Raw genomic sequence first — 16,502 nt, 5'->3', positions numbered from 1 at the left:
AGGACAAATCTTTTGCTGTACTGGCTTTCTTATCCAGTAAACTGGATTTTGAAAAGGACTGAGGACTTACATTGGCAACTTTGTGTTCGATCAATTTGCAATGGTTTCATATACGCTCAGAGTATCTGCAATTGGGATGAATGCTGAATCCAACTGGGCCTTAATAGCCTAAATGGCATGGGCTGAGCCAAGTCGTCCACTTGACCTTTATCGCAGACAAAGTCCTCCAGCTTTGTCTTTGGGATCACAACGTATGACCTGGTCAGATGGGATATGTTGAAAAAAAAACTACAAAATGTGATACTTCTGCCAGGGGCTCTCAGCCCTTGTACTGGACTGCACGCTGGGTCCCTCTTGAGGACACTGCCTCATTTGTGGAACAGAACTTATCAAACTTAAGTTTCTTTCACATGGGGCTGCGAGTCCCTCTGGATCTGAAGAAAGCAAAGAACCATAGGCGATCATGATCTTCTGATCCACAACCAGTTCAGAATCTGTAATGCTGCTTTCATTTGGGAGGTTCTTTTCTTTGCTGGTGTCTCCTTTCAAACCCCTGGAATGAGCCTTGCCATCCCAAATTGTTCTCAATGTTGCCACCAGATCTGCAAAAACAATCACTGTGAAAAAAAGTCAAGTGTGATTTTCTTCATGGATCCTTGGAACAACACTATGAAACCCAGTATATCAAATGGAGACACAGAAGTTGGGTACCAAGTAGTTGGACTAAAGCATCATCCCAAAAAGATGTTTCTGCCCAGTTTCGAGCTGGGGACCTTTCGCGTGTGAAGCGAACGTGATAACCACTACACTACAGAAACTGACATTTCACCGGGCACTTCTGCTTGACCCACAAATACATGTTGGCTCCCATTTGTTTTTCTCATTAGAGTAGCCATATCCAAATGTTAGCAATTTGTTACATAGAGTACTTTGTGAAAACTAAAGTATAGCTTACTGTCCCAAATCTCTCACAAAAAGAAGCAACAAGCTACATAGCATGCCTTGGAATTCTGTTCAGCAAGCATTTCAGAATCTCAAATGCTGCTTCCGTTTGGGAGGTTCCTCTCTCTGCTCGTGTTTCCTTTCAAACCTCTGTGATGAGCCTTGCATGATCTTGGTTTGAGCTTGAGTGTGACAGACAGAGCAGTGACATACTGAGAATAATGTAGAGTTGGCCATCCCTAGTTTTTCTCAAATTTGCCACCGCATCTGCAAAATCACACTCAATGACAGAAATGGCGAACGGAGTGGCTATGAGTCACAAAAAAAATTTGCAAGAACATTCTGACCTCACATTGTTGGAAAATAGTTGAGACATAGGAAGTTGTTTCTGCCCAGTTTCGAGCTGGGGACTTTTCGCGTGTAAAGCGAACGTGATAACCACTACATTACAGAAACAGACATAGCATGATCCCCCTTGGCCTGATACTGGAAAATACACCATAACCACTGGGTCCCATAATTGTTTTTCTGAGAAGAGCCAAATCCAATTGATAAGAATTTGTTACAAGGAGTCCTTTGAGATTTCATAAGAGAGATTCAAAACTGGACTGAATTCAACTGGGCTCAATGTTACCTGTGACCAAGTGGCTCAACCACTGTTGAGGTACACGCCTTACGTGCAAGCAACCAGCAAATAACATCAGTTTAGACTCAATCTGATGGTGGGAATATGTGACCCATTCTCAAAGAGAACAGGCAGGTTGTGTGTTGTTGTTATGAAGTTGTTGTCATCCGGTTACCACTGTATAGACATTAATAGTTGAAGGCAGTTGTTATGGGGGATGGGAGCAAAGCCTAACCTTGAGAGCTGCATCCTGGAGCATTACTTCTGATTTGCCCTGTAGTGAATATTGAGCAGAAAACAAAGATGGTCTCCTCGTCGGGGAATCGAACCCCGGTCTTCCGCGTGACAGGCGGAGATACTTGCCACTATACTAACGAGGACTGCTTCACTGCAAAACTCGGCCATTTCTCAAAAAAGATGGCGCTGTTCTGACTTTTAATACATTGTATTCTTCCTGTTTGGGGGATGAGGACAAATCTTTTGCTGTACTGGCTTTCTTATCCAGTAAACTGGATTTTGAAAAGGACTGAGGACTTACATTGGCAACTTTGTGTTCGATCAATTTGCAATGGTTTCATATACGCTCAGAGTATCTGCAATTGGGATGAATGCTGAATCCAACTGGGCCTTAATAGCCTAAATGGCATGGGCTGAGCCAAGTCGTCCACTTGACCTTTATCGCAGGCAAAGTCCTCCAGCTTTGTCTTTGGGATCACAACGTATGACCTGGTCAGATGGGATATGTTGAAAAAAAAACTACAAAATGTGATACTTCTGCCAGGGGCTCTCAGCCCTTGTACTGGACTGCACGCTGGGTCCCTCTTGAGGACACTGCCTCATTTGTGGAACAGAACTTATCAAACTTAAGTTTCTTTCACATGGGGCTGCGAGTCCCTCTGGATCTGAAGAAAGCAAAGAACCATAGGCGATCATGATCTTCTGATCCACAACCAGTTCAGAATCTGTAATGCTGCTTTCATTTGGGAGGTTCTTTTCTTTGCTGGTGTCTCCTTTCAAACCCCTGGAATGAGCCTTGCCATCCCAAATTGTTCTCAATGTTGCCACCAGATCTGCAAAAACAATCACTGTGAAAAAAAGTCAAGTGTGATTTTCTTCATGGATCCTTGGAACAACACTATGAAACCCAGTATATCAAATGGAGACACAGAAGTTGGGTACCAAGTAGTTGGACTAAAGCATCATCCCAAAAAGATGTTTCTGCCCAGTTTCGAGCTGGGGACCTTTCGCGTGTGAAGCGAACGTGATAACCACTACACTACAGAAACTGACATTTCACCGGGCACTTCTGCTTGACCCACAAATACATGTTGGCTCCCATTTGTTTTTCTCATTAGAGTAGCCATATCCAAATGTTAGCAATTTGTTACATAGAGTACTTTGTGAAAACTAAAGTATAGCTTACTGTCCCAAATCTCTCACAAAAAGAAGCAACAAGCTACATAGCATGCCTTGGAATTCTGTTCAGCAAGCATTTCAGAATCTCAAATGCTGCTTCCGTTTGGGAGGTTCCTCTCTCTGCTCGTGTTTCCTTTCAAACCTCTGTGATGAGCCTTGCATGATCTTGGTTTGAGCTTGAGTGTGACAGACAGAGCAGTGACATACTGAGAATAATGTAGAGTTGGCCATCCCTAGTTTTTCTCAAATTTGCCACCGCATCTGCAAAATCACACTCAATGACAGAAATGGCGAACGGAGTGGCTATGAGTCACAAAAAAAATTTGCAAGAACATTCTGACCTCACATTGTTGGAAAATAGTTGAGACATAGGAAGTTGTTTCTGCCCAGTTTCGAGCTGGGGACTTTTCGCGTGTAAAGCGAACGTGATAACCACTACATTACAGAAACAGACATAGCATGATCCCCCTTGGCCTGATACTGGAAAATACACCATAACCACTGGGTCCCATAATTGTTTTTCTGAGAAGAGCCAAATCCAATTGATAAGAATTTGTTACAAGGAGTCCTTTGAGATTTCATAAGAGAGATTCAAAACTGGACTGAATTCAACTGGGCTCAATGTTACCTGTGACCAAGTGGCTCAACCACTGTTGAGGTACACGCCTTACGTGCAAGCAACCAGCAAATAACATCAGTTTAGACTCAATCTGATGGTGGGAATATGTGACCCATTCTCAAAGAGAACAGGCAGGTTGTGTGTTGTTGTTATCATCCGGTTACCACTGTATAGACATTAATAGTTGAAGGCAGTTGTTATGGGGGATGGGAGCAAAGCCTAACCTTGAGAGCTGCATCCTGGAGCATTACTTCTGATTTGCCCTGTAGTGAATATTGAGCAGAAAACAAAGATGGTCTCCTCGTCGGGATATCGAACCCCGGTCTTCCGCGTGACAGGCGGAGATACTTGCCACTATACTAACGAGGACTGCTTCACTGCAAAACTCGGCCATTTCTCAAAAAAGACGGCGCTGTTCTGACTTTTAATACATTGTATTCTTCCTGTTTGGGGGATGATGACAAATCTTTTGCTGTACTGGCTTTCTTATCCAGTAAACTGGATTTTGAAAAGGACTGAGGACTTACATTGGCAACTTTGTGTTCGATCAATTTGCAATGGTTTCATATACGCTCAGAGTATCTGCAATTGGGATGAATGCTGAATCCAACTGGGCCTTAATAGCCTAAATGGCATGGGCTGAGCCAAGTCATCCACTTGACCTTTATCGCAGGCAAAGTCCTCCAGCTTTGTCTTTGGGATCACAACGTATGACCTGGTCAGATGGGATATGTTGAAAAAAAAACTACAAAATGTGATACTTCTGCCAGGGGCTCTCAGCCCTTGTACTGGACTGCACGCTGGGTCCCTCTTGAGGACACTGCCTCATTTGTGGAACAGAACTTATCAAACTTAAGTTTCTTTCACATGGGGCTGCGAGTCCCTCTGGATCTGAAGAAAGCAAAGAACCATAGGCGATCATGATCTTCTGATCCACAACCAGTTCAGAATCTGTAATGCTGCTTTCATTTGGGAGGTTCTTTTCTTTGCTGGTGTCTCCTTTCAAACCCCTGGAATGAGCCTTGCCATCCCAAATTGTTCTCAATGTTGCCACCAGATCTGCAAAAACAATCACTGTGAAAAAAAGTCAAGTGTGATTTTCTTCATGGATCCTTGGAACAACACTATGAAACCCAGTATATCAAATGGAGACACAGAAGTTGGGTACCAAGTAGTTGGACTAAAGCATCATCCCAAAAAGATGTTTCTGCCCAGTTTCGAGCTGGGGACCTTTCGCGTGTGAAGCGAACGTGATAACCACTACACTACAGAAACTGACATTTCACCGGGCACTTCTGCTTGACCCACAAATACATGTTGGCTCCCATTTGTTTTTCTCATTAGAGTAGCCATATCCAAATGTTAGCAATTTGTTACATAGAGTACTTTGTGAAAACTAAAGTATAGCTTACTGTCCCAAATCTCTCACAAAAAGAAGCAACAAGCTACATAGCATGCCTTGGAATTCTGTTCAGCAAGCATTTCAGAATCTCAAATGCTGCTTCCGTTTGGGAGGTTCCTCTCTCTGCTCGTGTTTCCTTTCAAACCTCTGTGATGAGCCTTGCATGATCTTGGTTTGAGCTTGAGTGTGACAGACAGAGCAGTGACATACTGAGAATAATGTAGAGTTGGCCATCCCTAGTTTTTCTCAAATTTGCCACCGCATCTGCAAAATCACACTCAATGACAGAAATGGCGAACGGAGTGGCTATGAGTCACAAAAAAAATTTGCAAGAACATTCTGACCTCACATTGTTGGAAAATAGTTGAGACATAGGAAGTTGTTTCTGCCCAGTTTCGAGCTGGGGACTTTTCGCGTGTAAAGCGAACGTGATAACCACTACACTACAGAAACAGACATAGCATGATCCCCCTTGGCCCGACACTGGAAAATACACCATAACCACTGGGTCCCATAATTGTTTTTCTGAGAAGAGCCAAATCCAATTGATAAGAATTTGTTACAAGGAGTTCTTTGAGATTTCATAAGAGAGATTCAAAACTGGACTGAATCCAACTGGGCTCAATTATACCTGTGACCAAGTGGCTCAACCACTGTTGAGGTACACGCCTTACGTGCAAGCAACCAGCAAATAACATCAGTTTAGACTCAATCTGATGGTGGGAATATGTGACCCATTCTCAAAGAGAACAGGCAGGTTGTGTGTTGTTGTTATCATCCGGTTACCACTGTATAGACATTAATAGTTGAAGGCAGTTGTTATGGGGGATGGGAGCAAAGCCTAACTTTGAGAGCTGCATCCTGGAGCATTACTTCTGATTTGCCCTGTAGTGAATATTGAGCAGAAAACAAAGATGGTCTCCTCGTCGGGATATCGAACCCCGGTCTTCCGCGTGACAGGCGGAGATACTTGCCACTATACTAACGAGGACTGCTTCACTGCAAAACTCGGCCATTTCTCAAAAAAGACGGCGCTGTTCTGACTTTTAATACATTGTATTCTTCCTGTTTGGGGGATGATGACAAATCTTTTGCTGTACTGGCTTTCTTATCCAGTAAACTGGATTTTGAAAAGGACTGAGGACTTACATTGGCAACTTTGTGTTCGATCAATTTGCAATGGTTTCATATACGCTCAGAGTATCTGCAATTGGGATGAATGCTGAATCCAACTGGGCCTTAATAGCCTAAATGGCATGGGCTGAGCCAAGTCGTCCACTTGACCTTTATCGCAGGCAAAGTCCTCCAGCTTTGTCTTTGGGATCACAACGTATGACCTGGTCAGATGGGATATGTTGAAAAAAAAACTACAAAATGTGATACTTCTGCCAGGGGCTCTCAGCCCTTGTACTGGACTGCACGCTGGGTCCCTCTTGAGGACACTGCCTCATTTGTGGAACAGAACTTATCAAACTTAAGTTTCTTTCACATGGGGCTGCGAGTCCCTCTGGATCTGAAGAAAGCAAAGAACCATAGGCGATCATGATCTTCTGATCCACAACCAGTTCAGAATCTGTAATGCTGCTTTCATTTGGGAGGTTCTTTTCTTTGCTGGTGTCTCCTTTCAAACCCCTGGAATGAGCCTTGCCATCCCAAATTGTTCTCAATGTTGCCACCAGATCTGCAAAAACAATCACTGTGAAAAAAAGTCAAGTGTGATTTTCTTCATGGATCCTTGGAACAACACTATGAAACCCAGTATATCAAATGGAGACACAGAAGTTGGGTACCAAGTAGTTGGACTAAAGCATCATCCCAAAAAGATGTTTCTGCCCAGTTTCGAGCTGGGGACCTTTCGCGTGTGAAGCGAACGTGATAACCAATACACTACAGAAACTGACATTTCACCTGGCACTTCTGCTTGACCCACAAATACATGTTGGCTCCCATTTGTTTTTCTCATTAGAGTAGCCATATCCAAATGTTAGCAATTTGTTACATAGAGTACTTTGTGAAAACTAAAGTATAGCTTACTGTCCCAAATCTCTCACAAAAAGAAGCAACAAGCTACATAGCATGCCTTGGAATTCTGTTCAGCAAGCATTTCAGAATCTCAAATGCTGCTTCCGTTTGGGAGGTTCCTCTCTCTGCTCGTGTTTCCTTTCAAACCTCTGTGATGAGCCTTGCATGATCTTGGTTTGAGCTTGAGTGTGACAGACAGAGCAGTGACATACTGAGAATAATGTAGAGTTGGCCATCCCTAGTTTTTCTCAAATTTGCCACCGCATCTGCAAAATCACACTCAATGACAGAAATGGCGAACGGAGTGGCTATGAGTCACAAAAAAAATTTGCAAGAACATTCTGACCTCACATTGTTGGAAAATAGTTGAGACATAGGAAGTTGTTTCTGCCCAGTTTCGAGCTGGGGACTTTTCGCGTGTAAAGCGAACGTGATAACCACTACACTACAGAAACAGACATAGCATGATCCCCCTTGGCCCGACACTGGAAAATACACCATAACCACTGGGTCCCATAATTGTTTTTCTGAGAAGAGCCAAATCCAATTGATAAGAATTTGTTACAAGGAGTTCTTTGAGATTTCATAAGAGAGATTCAAAACTGGACTGAATCCAACTGGGCTCAATTATACCTGTGACCAAGTGGCTCAACCACTGTTGAGGTACACGCCTTACGTGCAAGCAACCAGCAAATAACATCAGTTTAGACTCAATCTGATGGTGGGAATATGTGACCCATTCTCAAAGAGAACAGGCAGGTTGTGTGTTGTTGTTATCATCCGGTTACCACTGTATAGACATTAATAGTTGAAGGCAGTTGTTATGGGGGATGGGAGCAAAGCCTAACCTTGAGAGCTGCATCCTGGAGCATTACTTCTGATTTGCCCTGTAGTGAATATTGAGCAGAAAACAAAGATGGTCTCCTCGTCGGGATATCGAACCCCGGTCTTCCGCGTGACAGGCGGAGATACTTGCCACTATACTAACGAGGACTGCTTCACTGCAAAACTCGGCCATTTCTCAAAAAAGATGGCGCTGTTCTGACTTTTAATACATTGTATTCTTCCTGTTTGGGGGATGATGACAAATCTTTTGCTGTACTGGCTTTCTTATCCAGTAAACTGGATTTTGAAAAGGACTGAGGACTTACATTGGCAACTTTGTGTTCGATCAATTTGCAATGGTTTCATATACGCTCAGAGTATCTGCAATTGGGATGAATGCTGAATCCAACTGGGCCTTAATAGCCTAAATGGCATGGGCTGAGCCAAGTCGTCCACTTGACCTTTATCGCAGGCAAAGTCCTCCAGCTTTGTCTTTGGGATCACAACGTATGACCTGGTCAGATGGGATATGTTGAAAAAAAAACTACAAAATGTGATACTTCTGCCAGGGGCTCTCAGCCCTTGTACTGGACTGCACGCTGGGTCCCTCTTGAGGACACTGCCTCATTTGTGGAACAGAACTTATCAAACTTAAGTTTCTTTCACATGGGGCTGCGAGTCCCTCTGGATCTGAAGAAAGCAAAGAACCATAGGCGATCATGATCTTCTGATCCACAACCAGTTCAGAATCTGTAATGCTGCTTTCATTTGGGAGGTTCTTTTCTTTGCTGGTGTCTCCTTTCAAACCCCTGGAATGAGCCTTGCCATCCCAAATTGTTCTCAATGTTGCCACCAGATCTGCAAAAACAATCACTGTGAAAAAAAGTCAAGTGTGATTTTCTTCATGGATCCTTGGAACAACACTATGAAACCCAGTATATCAAATGGAGACACAGAAGTTGGGTACCAAGTAGTTGGACTAAAGCATCATCCCAAAAAGATGTTTCTGCCCAGTTTCGAGCTGGGGACCTTTCGCGTGTGAAGCGAACGTGATAACCACTACACTACAGAAACTGACATTTCACCGGGCACTTCTGCTTGACCCACAAATACATGTTGGCTCCCATTTGTTTTTCTCATTAGAGTAGCCATATCCAAATGTTAGCAATTTGTTACATAGAGTACTTTGTGAAAACTAAAGTATAGCTTACTGTCCCAAATCTCTCACAAAAAGAAGCAACAAGCTACATAGCATGCCTTGGAATTCTGTTCAGCAAGCATTTCAGAATCTCAAATGCTGCTTCCGTTTGGGAGGTTCCTCTCTCTGCTCGTGTTTCCTTTCAAACCTCTGTGATGAGCCTTGCATGATCTTGGTTTGAGCTTGAGTGTGACAGACAGAGCAGTGACATACTGAGAATAATGTAGAGTTGGCCATCCCTAGTTTTTCTCAAATTTGCCACCGCATCTGCAAAATCACACTCAATGACAGAAATGGCGAACGGAGTGGCTATGAGTCACAAAAAAAATTTGCAAGAACATTCTGACCTCACATTGTTGGAAAATAGTTGAGACATAGGAAGTTGTTTCTGCCCAGTTTCGAGCTGGGGACTTTTCGCGTGTAAAGCGAACGTGATAACCACTACATTACAGAAACAGACATAGCATGATCCCCCTTGGCCTGATACTGGAAAATACACCATAACCACTGGGTCCCATAATTGTTTTTCTGAGAAGAGCCAAATCCAATTGATAAGAATTTGTTACAAGGAGTCCTTTGAGATTTCATAAGAGAGATTCAAAACTGGACTGAATTCAACTGGGCTCAATGTTACCTGTGACCAAGTGGCTCAACCACTGTTGAGGTACACGCCTTACGTGCAAGCAACCAGCAAATAACATCAGTTTAGACTCAATCTGATGGTGGGAATATGTGACCCATTCTCAAAGAGAACAGGCAGGTTGTGTGTTGTTGTTATGAAGTTGTTGTCATCCGGTTACCACTGTATAGACATTAATAGTTGAAGGCAGTTGTTATGGGGGATGGGAGCAAAGCCTAACCTTGAGAGCTGCATCCTGGAGCATTACTTCTGATTTGCCCTGTAGTGAATATTGAGCAGAAAACAAAGATGGTCTCCTCGTCGGGGAATCGAACCCCGGTCTTCCGCGTGACAGGCGGAGATACTTGCCACTATACTAACGAGGACTGCTTCACTGCAAAACTCGGCCATTTCTCAAAAAAGATGGCGCTGTTCTGACTTTTAATACATTGTATTCTTCCTGTTTGGGGGATGAGGACAAATCTTTTGCTGTACTGGCTTTCTTATCCAGTAAACTGGATTTTGAAAAGGACTGAGGACTTACATTGGCAACTTTGTGTTCGATCAATTTGCAATGGTTTCATATACGCTCAGAGTATCTGCAATTGGGATGAATGCTGAATCCAACTGGGCCTTAATAGCCTAAATGGCATGGGCTGAGCCAAGTCGTCCACTTGACCTTTATCGCAGGCAAAGTCCTCCAGCTTTGTCTTTGGGATCACAACGTATGACCTGGTCAGATGGGATATGTTGAAAAAAAAACTACAAAATGTGATACTTCTGCCAGGGGCTCTCAGCCCTTGTACTGGACTGCACGCTGGGTCCCTCTTGAGGACACTGCCTCATTTGTGGAACAGAACTTATCAAACTTAAGTTTCTTTCACATGGGGCTGCGAGTCCCTCTGGATCTGAAGAAAGCAAAGAACCATAGGCGATCATGATCTTCTGATCCACAACCAGTTCAGAATCTGTAATGCTGCTTTCATTTGGGAGGTTCTTTTCTTTGCTGGTGTCTCCTTTCAAACCCCTGGAATGAGCCTTGCCATCCCAAATTGTTCTCAATGTTGCCACCAGATCTGCAAAAACAATCACTGTGAAAAAAAGTCAAGTGTGATTTTCTTCATGGATCCTTGGAACAACACTCTATGAAACCCAGTATATCAAATGGAGACACAGAAGTTGGGTACCAAGTAGTTGGACTAAAGCATCATCCCAAAAAGATGTTTCTGCCCAGTTTCGAGCTGGGGACCTTTCGCGTGTGAAGCGAACGTGATAACCACTACACTACAGAAAGTGACATTTCACCTGGCACTTCTGCTTGACCCACAAATACATGTTGGCTCCCATTTGTTTTTCTCATTAGAGTAGCCATATCCAAATGTTAGCAATTTGTTACATAGAGTACTTTGTGAAAACTAAAGTATAGCTTACTGTCCCAAATCTCTCACAAAAAGAAGCAACAAGCTACATAGCATGCCTTGGTCTTCTGTTCAGCAAGCATTTCAGAATCTCAAATGCTGCTTCCGTTTGGGAGGTTCCTCTCTCTGCTCGTGTTTCCTTTCAAACCTCTGTGATGAGCCTTGCATGATCTTGGTTTGAGCTTGAGTGTGACAGACAGAGCAGTGACATACTGAGAATAATGTAGAGTTGGCCATCCCTAGTTTTTCTCAAATTTGCCACCGCATCTGCAAAATCACACTCAATGACAGAAATGGCGAACGGAGTGGCTATGAGTCACAAAAAAAATTTGCAAGAACATTCTGACCTCACATTGTTGGAAAATAGTTGAGACATAGGAAGTTGTTTCTGCCCAGTTTCGAGCTGGGGACTTTTCGCGTGTAAAGCGAACGTGATAACCACTACACTACAGAAACAGACATAGCATGATCCCCCTTGGCCCGACACTGGAAAATACACCATAACCACTGGGTCCCATAATTGTTTTTCTGAGAAGAGCCAAATCCAATTGATAAGAATTTGTTACAAGGAGTTCTTTGAGATTTCATAAGAGAGATTCAAAACTGGACTGAATCCAACTGGGCTCAATTATACCTGTGACCAAGTGGCTCAACCACTGTTGAGGTACACGCCTTACGTGCAAGCAACCAGCAAATAACATCAGTTTAGACTCAATCTGATGGTGGGAATATGTGACCCATTCTCAAAGAGAACAGGCAGGTTGTGTGTTGTTGTTATCATCCGGTTACCACTGTATAGACATTAATAGTTGAAGGCAGTTGTTATGGGGGATGGGAGCAAAGCCTAACCTTGAGAGCTGCATCCTGGAGCATTACTTCTGATTTGCCCTGTAGTGAATATTGAGCAGAAAACAAAGATGGTCTCCTCGTCGGGATATCGAACCCCGGTCTTCCGCGTGACAGGCGGAGATACTTGCCACTATACTAACGAGGACTGCTTCACTGCAAAACTCGGCCATTTCTCAAAAAAGATGGCGCTGTTCTGACTTTTAATACATTGTATTCTTCCTGTTTGGGGGATGATGACAAATCTTTTGCTGTACTGGCTTTCTTATCCAGTAAACTGGATTTTGAAAAGGACTGAGGACTTACATTGGCAACTTTGTGTTCGATCAATTTGCAATGGTTTCATATACGCTCAGAGTATCTGCAATTGGGATGAATGCTGAATCCAACTGGGCCTTAATAGCCTAAATGGCATGGGCTGAGCCAAGTCGTCCACTTGACCTTTATCGCAGGCAAAGTCCTCCAGCTTTGTCTTTGGGATCACAACGTATGACCTGGTCAGATGGGATATGTTGAAAAAAAAACTACAAAATGTGATACTTCTGCCAGGGGCTCTCAGCCCTTGTACTGGACTGCACGCTGGGTCCCTCTTGAGGACACTGCCTCATTTGTGGAACAGAACTTATCAAACTTAAGTTTCTTTCACATGGGGCTGCGAGTCCCTCTGGATCTGAAGAAAGCAAAGAACCATAGGCGATCATGATCTTCTGATCCACAACCAGTTCAGAATCTGTAATGCTGCTTTCATTTGGGAGGTTCTTTTCTTTGCTGGTGTCTCCTTTCAAACCCCTGGAATGAGCCTTGCCATCCCAAATTGTTCTCAATGTTGCCACCAGATCTGCAAAAACAATCACTGTGAAAAAAAGTCAAGTGTGATTTTCTTCATGGATCCTTGGAACAACACTATGAAACCCAGTATATCAAATGGAGACACAGAAGTTGGGTACCAAGTAGTTGGACTAAAGCATCATCCCAAAAAGATGTTTCTGCCCAGTTTCGAGCTGGGGACCTTTCGCGTGTGAAGCGAACGTGATAACCACTACACTACAGAAACTGACATTTCACCGGGCACTTCTGCTTGACCCACAAATACATGTTGGCTCCCATTTGTTTTTCTCATTAGAGTAGCCATATCCAAATGTTAGCAATTTGTTACATAGAGTACTTTGTGAAAACTAAAGTATAGCTTACTGTCCCAAATCTCTCACAAAAAGAAGCAACAAGCTACATAGCATGCCTTGGAATTCTGTTCAGCAAGCATTTCAGAATCTCAAATGCTGCTTCCGTTTGGGAGGTTCCTCTCTCTGCTCGTGTTTCCTTTCAAACCTCTGTGATGAGCCTTGCATGATCTTGGTTTGAGCTTGAGTGTGACAGACAGAGCAGTGACATACTGAGAATAATGTAGAGTTGGCCATCCCTAGTTTTTCTCAAATTTGCCACCGCATCTGCAAAATCACACTCAATGACAGAAATGGCGAACGGAGTGGCTATGAGTCACAAAAAAAATTTGCAAGAACATTCTGACCTCACATTGTTGGAAAATAGTTGAGACATAGGAAGTTGTTTCTGCCCAGTTTCGAGCTGGGGACTTTTCGCGTGTAAAGCGAACGTGATAACCACTACATTACAGAAACAGACATAGCATGATCCCCCTTGGCCTGATACTGGAAAATACACCATAACCACTGGGTCCCATAATTGTTTTTCTGAGAAGAGCCAAATCCAATTGATAAGAATTTGTTACAAGGAGTCCTTTGAGATTTCATAAGAGAGATTCAAAACTGGACTGAATTCAACTGGGCTCAATGTTACCTGTGACCAAGTGGCTCAACCACTGTTGAGGTACACGCCTTACGTGCAAGCAACCAGCAAATAACATCAGTTTAGACTCAATCTGATGGTGGGAATATGTGACCCATTCTCAAAGAGAACAGGCAGGTTGTGTGTTGTTGTTATGAAGTTGTTGTCATCCGGTTACCACTGTATAGACATTAATAGTTGAAGGCAGTTGTTATGGGGGATGGGAGCAAAGCCTAACCTTGAGAGCTGCATCCTGGAGCATTACTTCTGATTTGCCCTGTAGTGAATATTGAGCAGAAAACAAAGATGGTCTCCTCGTCGGGGAATCGAACCCCGGTCTTCCGCGTGACAGGCGGAGATACTTGCCACTATACTAACGAGGACTGCTTCACTGCAAAACTCGGCCATTTCTCAAAAAAGATGGCGCTGTTCTGACTTTTAATACATTGTATTCTTCCTGTTTGGGGGATGAGGACAAATCTTTTGCTGTACTGGCTTTCTTATCCAGTAAACTGGATTTTGAAAAGGACTGAGGACTTACATTGGCAACTTTGTGTTCGATCAATTTGCAATGGTTTCATATACGCTCAGAGTATCTGCAATTGGGATGAATGCTGAATCCAACTGGGCCTTAATAGCCTAAATGGCATGGGCTGAGCCAAGTCGTCCACTTGACCTTTATCGCAGGCAAAGTCCTCCAGCTTTGTCTTTGGGATCACAACGTATGACCTGGTCAGATGGGATATGTTGAAAAAAAAACTACAAAATGTGATACTTCTGCCAGGGGCTCTCAGCCCTTGTACTGGACTGCACGCTGGGTCCCTCTTGAGGACACTGCCTCATTTGTGGAACAGAACTTATCAAACTTAAGTTTCTTTCACATGGGGCTGCGAGTCCCTCTGGATCTGAAGAAAGCAAAGAACCATAGGCGATCATGATCTTCTGATCCACAACCAGTTCAGAATCTGTAATGCTGCTTTCATTTGGGAGGTTCTTTTCTTTGCTGGTGTCTCCTTTCAAACCCCTGGAATGAGCCTTGCCATCCCAAATTGTTCTCAATGTTGCCACCAGATCTGCAAAAACAATCACTGTGAAAAAAAGTCAAGTGTGATTTTCTTCATGGATCCTTGGAACAACACTCTATGAAACCCAGTATATCAAATGGAGACACAGAAGTTGGGTACCAAGTAGTTGGACTAAAGCATCATCCCAAAAAGATGTTTCTGCCCAGTTTCGAGCTGGGGACCTTTCGCGTGTGAAGCGAACGTGATAACCACTACACTACAGAAAGTGACATTTCACCTGGCACTTCTGCTTGACCCACAAATACATGTTGGCTCCCATTTGTTTTTCTCATTAGAGTAGCCATATCCAAATGTTAGCAATTTGTTACATAGAGTACTTTGTGAAAACTAAAGTATAGCTTACTGTCCCAAATCTCTCACAAAAAGAAGCAACAAGCTACATAGCATGCCTTGGTCTTCTGTTCAGCAAGCATTTCAGAATCTCAAATGCTGCTTCCGTTTGGGAGGTTCCTCTCTCTGCTCGTGTTTCCTTTCAAACCTCTGTGATGAGCCTTGCATGATCTTGGTTTGAGCTTGAGTGTGACAGACAGAGCAGTGACATACTGAGAATAATGTAGAGTTGGCCATCCCTAGTTTTTCTCAAATTTGCCACCGCATCTGCAAAATCACACTCAATGACAGAAATGGCGAACGGAGTGGCTATGAGTCACAAAAAAAATTTGCAAGAACATTCTGACCTCACATTGTTGGAAAATAGTTGAGACATAGGAAGTTGTTTCTGCCCAGTTTCGAGCTGGGGACTTTTCGCGTGTAAAGCGAACGTGATAACCACTACACTACAGAAACAGACATAGCATGATCCCCCTTGGCCCGACACTGGAAAATACACCATAACCACTGGGTCCCATAATTGTTTTTCTGAGAAGAGCCAAATCCAATTGATAAGAATTTGTTACAAGGAGTTCTTTGAGATTTCATAAGAGAGATTCAAAACTGGACTGAATCCAACTGGGCTCAATTATACCTGTGACCAAGTGGCTCAACCACTGTTGAGGTACACGCCTTACGTGCAAGCAACCAGCAAATAACATCAGTTTAGACTCAATCTGATGGTGGGAATATGTGACCCATTCTCAAAGAGAACAGGCAGGTTGTGTGTTGTTGTTATCATCCGGTTACCACTGTATAGACATTAATAGTTGAAGGCAGTTGTTATGGGGGATGGGAGCAAAGCCTAACCTTGAGAGCTGCATCCTGGAGCATTACTTCTGATTTGCCCTGTAGTGAATATTGAGCAGAAAACAAAGATGGTCTCCTCGTCGGGATATCGAACCCCGGTCTTCCGCGTGACAGGCGGAGATACTTGCCACTATACTAACGAGGACTGCTTCACTGCAAAACTCGGCCATTTCTCAAAAAAGATGGCGCTGTTCTGACTTTTAATACATTGTATTCTTCCTGTTTGGGGGATGATGACAAATCTTTTGCTGTACTGGCTTTCTTATCCAGTAAACTGGATTTTGAAAAGGACTGAGGACTTACATTGGCAACTTTGTGTTCGATCAATTTGCAATGGTTTCATATACGCTCAGAGTATCTGCAATTGGGATGAATGCTGAATCCAACTGGGCCTTAATAGCCTAAATGGCATGGGCTGAGCCAAGTCGTCCACTTGACCTTTATCGCAGGCAAAGTCCTCCAGCTTTGTCTTTGGGATCACAACGTATGACCTGGTCAGATGGGAT

The 16,502-nt window shown here is 43.4% G+C and overlaps 13 non-coding genes across 13 annotated transcripts; all 13 read right to left on the bottom strand.

Annotated features, from left to right (window-relative positions):
- Nucleotides 1–745: 745 nt before the first annotated feature.
- On the bottom strand, nucleotides 746–818 carry trnav-cac (transfer RNA valine (anticodon CAC)). The gene has a single exon. It is a non-coding gene; the product is annotated as a tRNA-Val (tRNA).
- Nucleotides 819–1,875: 1,057 nt separating this feature from the next.
- Nucleotides 1,876–1,947, bottom strand: trnad-guc (transfer RNA aspartic acid (anticodon GUC)). The gene has a single exon. It is a non-coding gene; the product is annotated as a tRNA-Asp (tRNA).
- Nucleotides 1,948–2,780: 833 nt separating this feature from the next.
- On the bottom strand, nucleotides 2,781–2,853 carry trnav-cac (transfer RNA valine (anticodon CAC)). Its single transcript has one exon. It is a non-coding gene; the product is annotated as a tRNA-Val (tRNA).
- Nucleotides 2,854–4,804: 1,951 nt separating this feature from the next.
- On the bottom strand, nucleotides 4,805–4,877 carry trnav-cac (transfer RNA valine (anticodon CAC)). Its single transcript has one exon. It is a non-coding gene; the product is annotated as a tRNA-Val (tRNA).
- A 507-nt stretch (nucleotides 4,878–5,384) lies between these two features.
- On the bottom strand, nucleotides 5,385–5,457 carry trnav-uac (transfer RNA valine (anticodon UAC)). The gene has a single exon. It is a non-coding gene; the product is annotated as a tRNA-Val (tRNA).
- A 1,371-nt stretch (nucleotides 5,458–6,828) lies between these two features.
- trnav-cac (transfer RNA valine (anticodon CAC)) lies at nucleotides 6,829–6,901 on the bottom strand. Its single transcript has one exon. It is a non-coding gene; the product is annotated as a tRNA-Val (tRNA).
- Nucleotides 6,902–7,408: 507 nt separating this feature from the next.
- trnav-uac (transfer RNA valine (anticodon UAC)) lies at nucleotides 7,409–7,481 on the bottom strand. Its single transcript has one exon. It is a non-coding gene; the product is annotated as a tRNA-Val (tRNA).
- A 1,371-nt stretch (nucleotides 7,482–8,852) lies between these two features.
- trnav-cac (transfer RNA valine (anticodon CAC)) lies at nucleotides 8,853–8,925 on the bottom strand. The gene has a single exon. It is a non-coding gene; the product is annotated as a tRNA-Val (tRNA).
- A 1,057-nt stretch (nucleotides 8,926–9,982) lies between these two features.
- On the bottom strand, nucleotides 9,983–10,054 carry trnad-guc (transfer RNA aspartic acid (anticodon GUC)). Its single transcript has one exon. It is a non-coding gene; the product is annotated as a tRNA-Asp (tRNA).
- Nucleotides 10,055–11,469: 1,415 nt separating this feature from the next.
- Nucleotides 11,470–11,542, bottom strand: trnav-uac (transfer RNA valine (anticodon UAC)). Its single transcript has one exon. It is a non-coding gene; the product is annotated as a tRNA-Val (tRNA).
- Nucleotides 11,543–12,913: 1,371 nt separating this feature from the next.
- trnav-cac (transfer RNA valine (anticodon CAC)) lies at nucleotides 12,914–12,986 on the bottom strand. Its single transcript has one exon. It is a non-coding gene; the product is annotated as a tRNA-Val (tRNA).
- A 1,057-nt stretch (nucleotides 12,987–14,043) lies between these two features.
- Nucleotides 14,044–14,115, bottom strand: trnad-guc (transfer RNA aspartic acid (anticodon GUC)). Its single transcript has one exon. It is a non-coding gene; the product is annotated as a tRNA-Asp (tRNA).
- A 1,415-nt stretch (nucleotides 14,116–15,530) lies between these two features.
- On the bottom strand, nucleotides 15,531–15,603 carry trnav-uac (transfer RNA valine (anticodon UAC)). The gene has a single exon. It is a non-coding gene; the product is annotated as a tRNA-Val (tRNA).
- Nucleotides 15,604–16,502: the final 899 nt, after the last annotated feature.

The sequence above is a fragment of the Pleuronectes platessa genome, chromosome 2 (genome assembly GCF_947347685.1).
Source record: "Pleuronectes platessa chromosome 2, fPlePla1.1, whole genome shotgun sequence".
NCBI lineage: Eukaryota > Metazoa > Chordata > Actinopteri > Pleuronectiformes > Pleuronectidae > Pleuronectes > Pleuronectes platessa.
The sequence above is the reverse complement of the archived record's forward strand: the minus strand, read 5'-3'. Positions and strand labels throughout refer to the sequence as shown.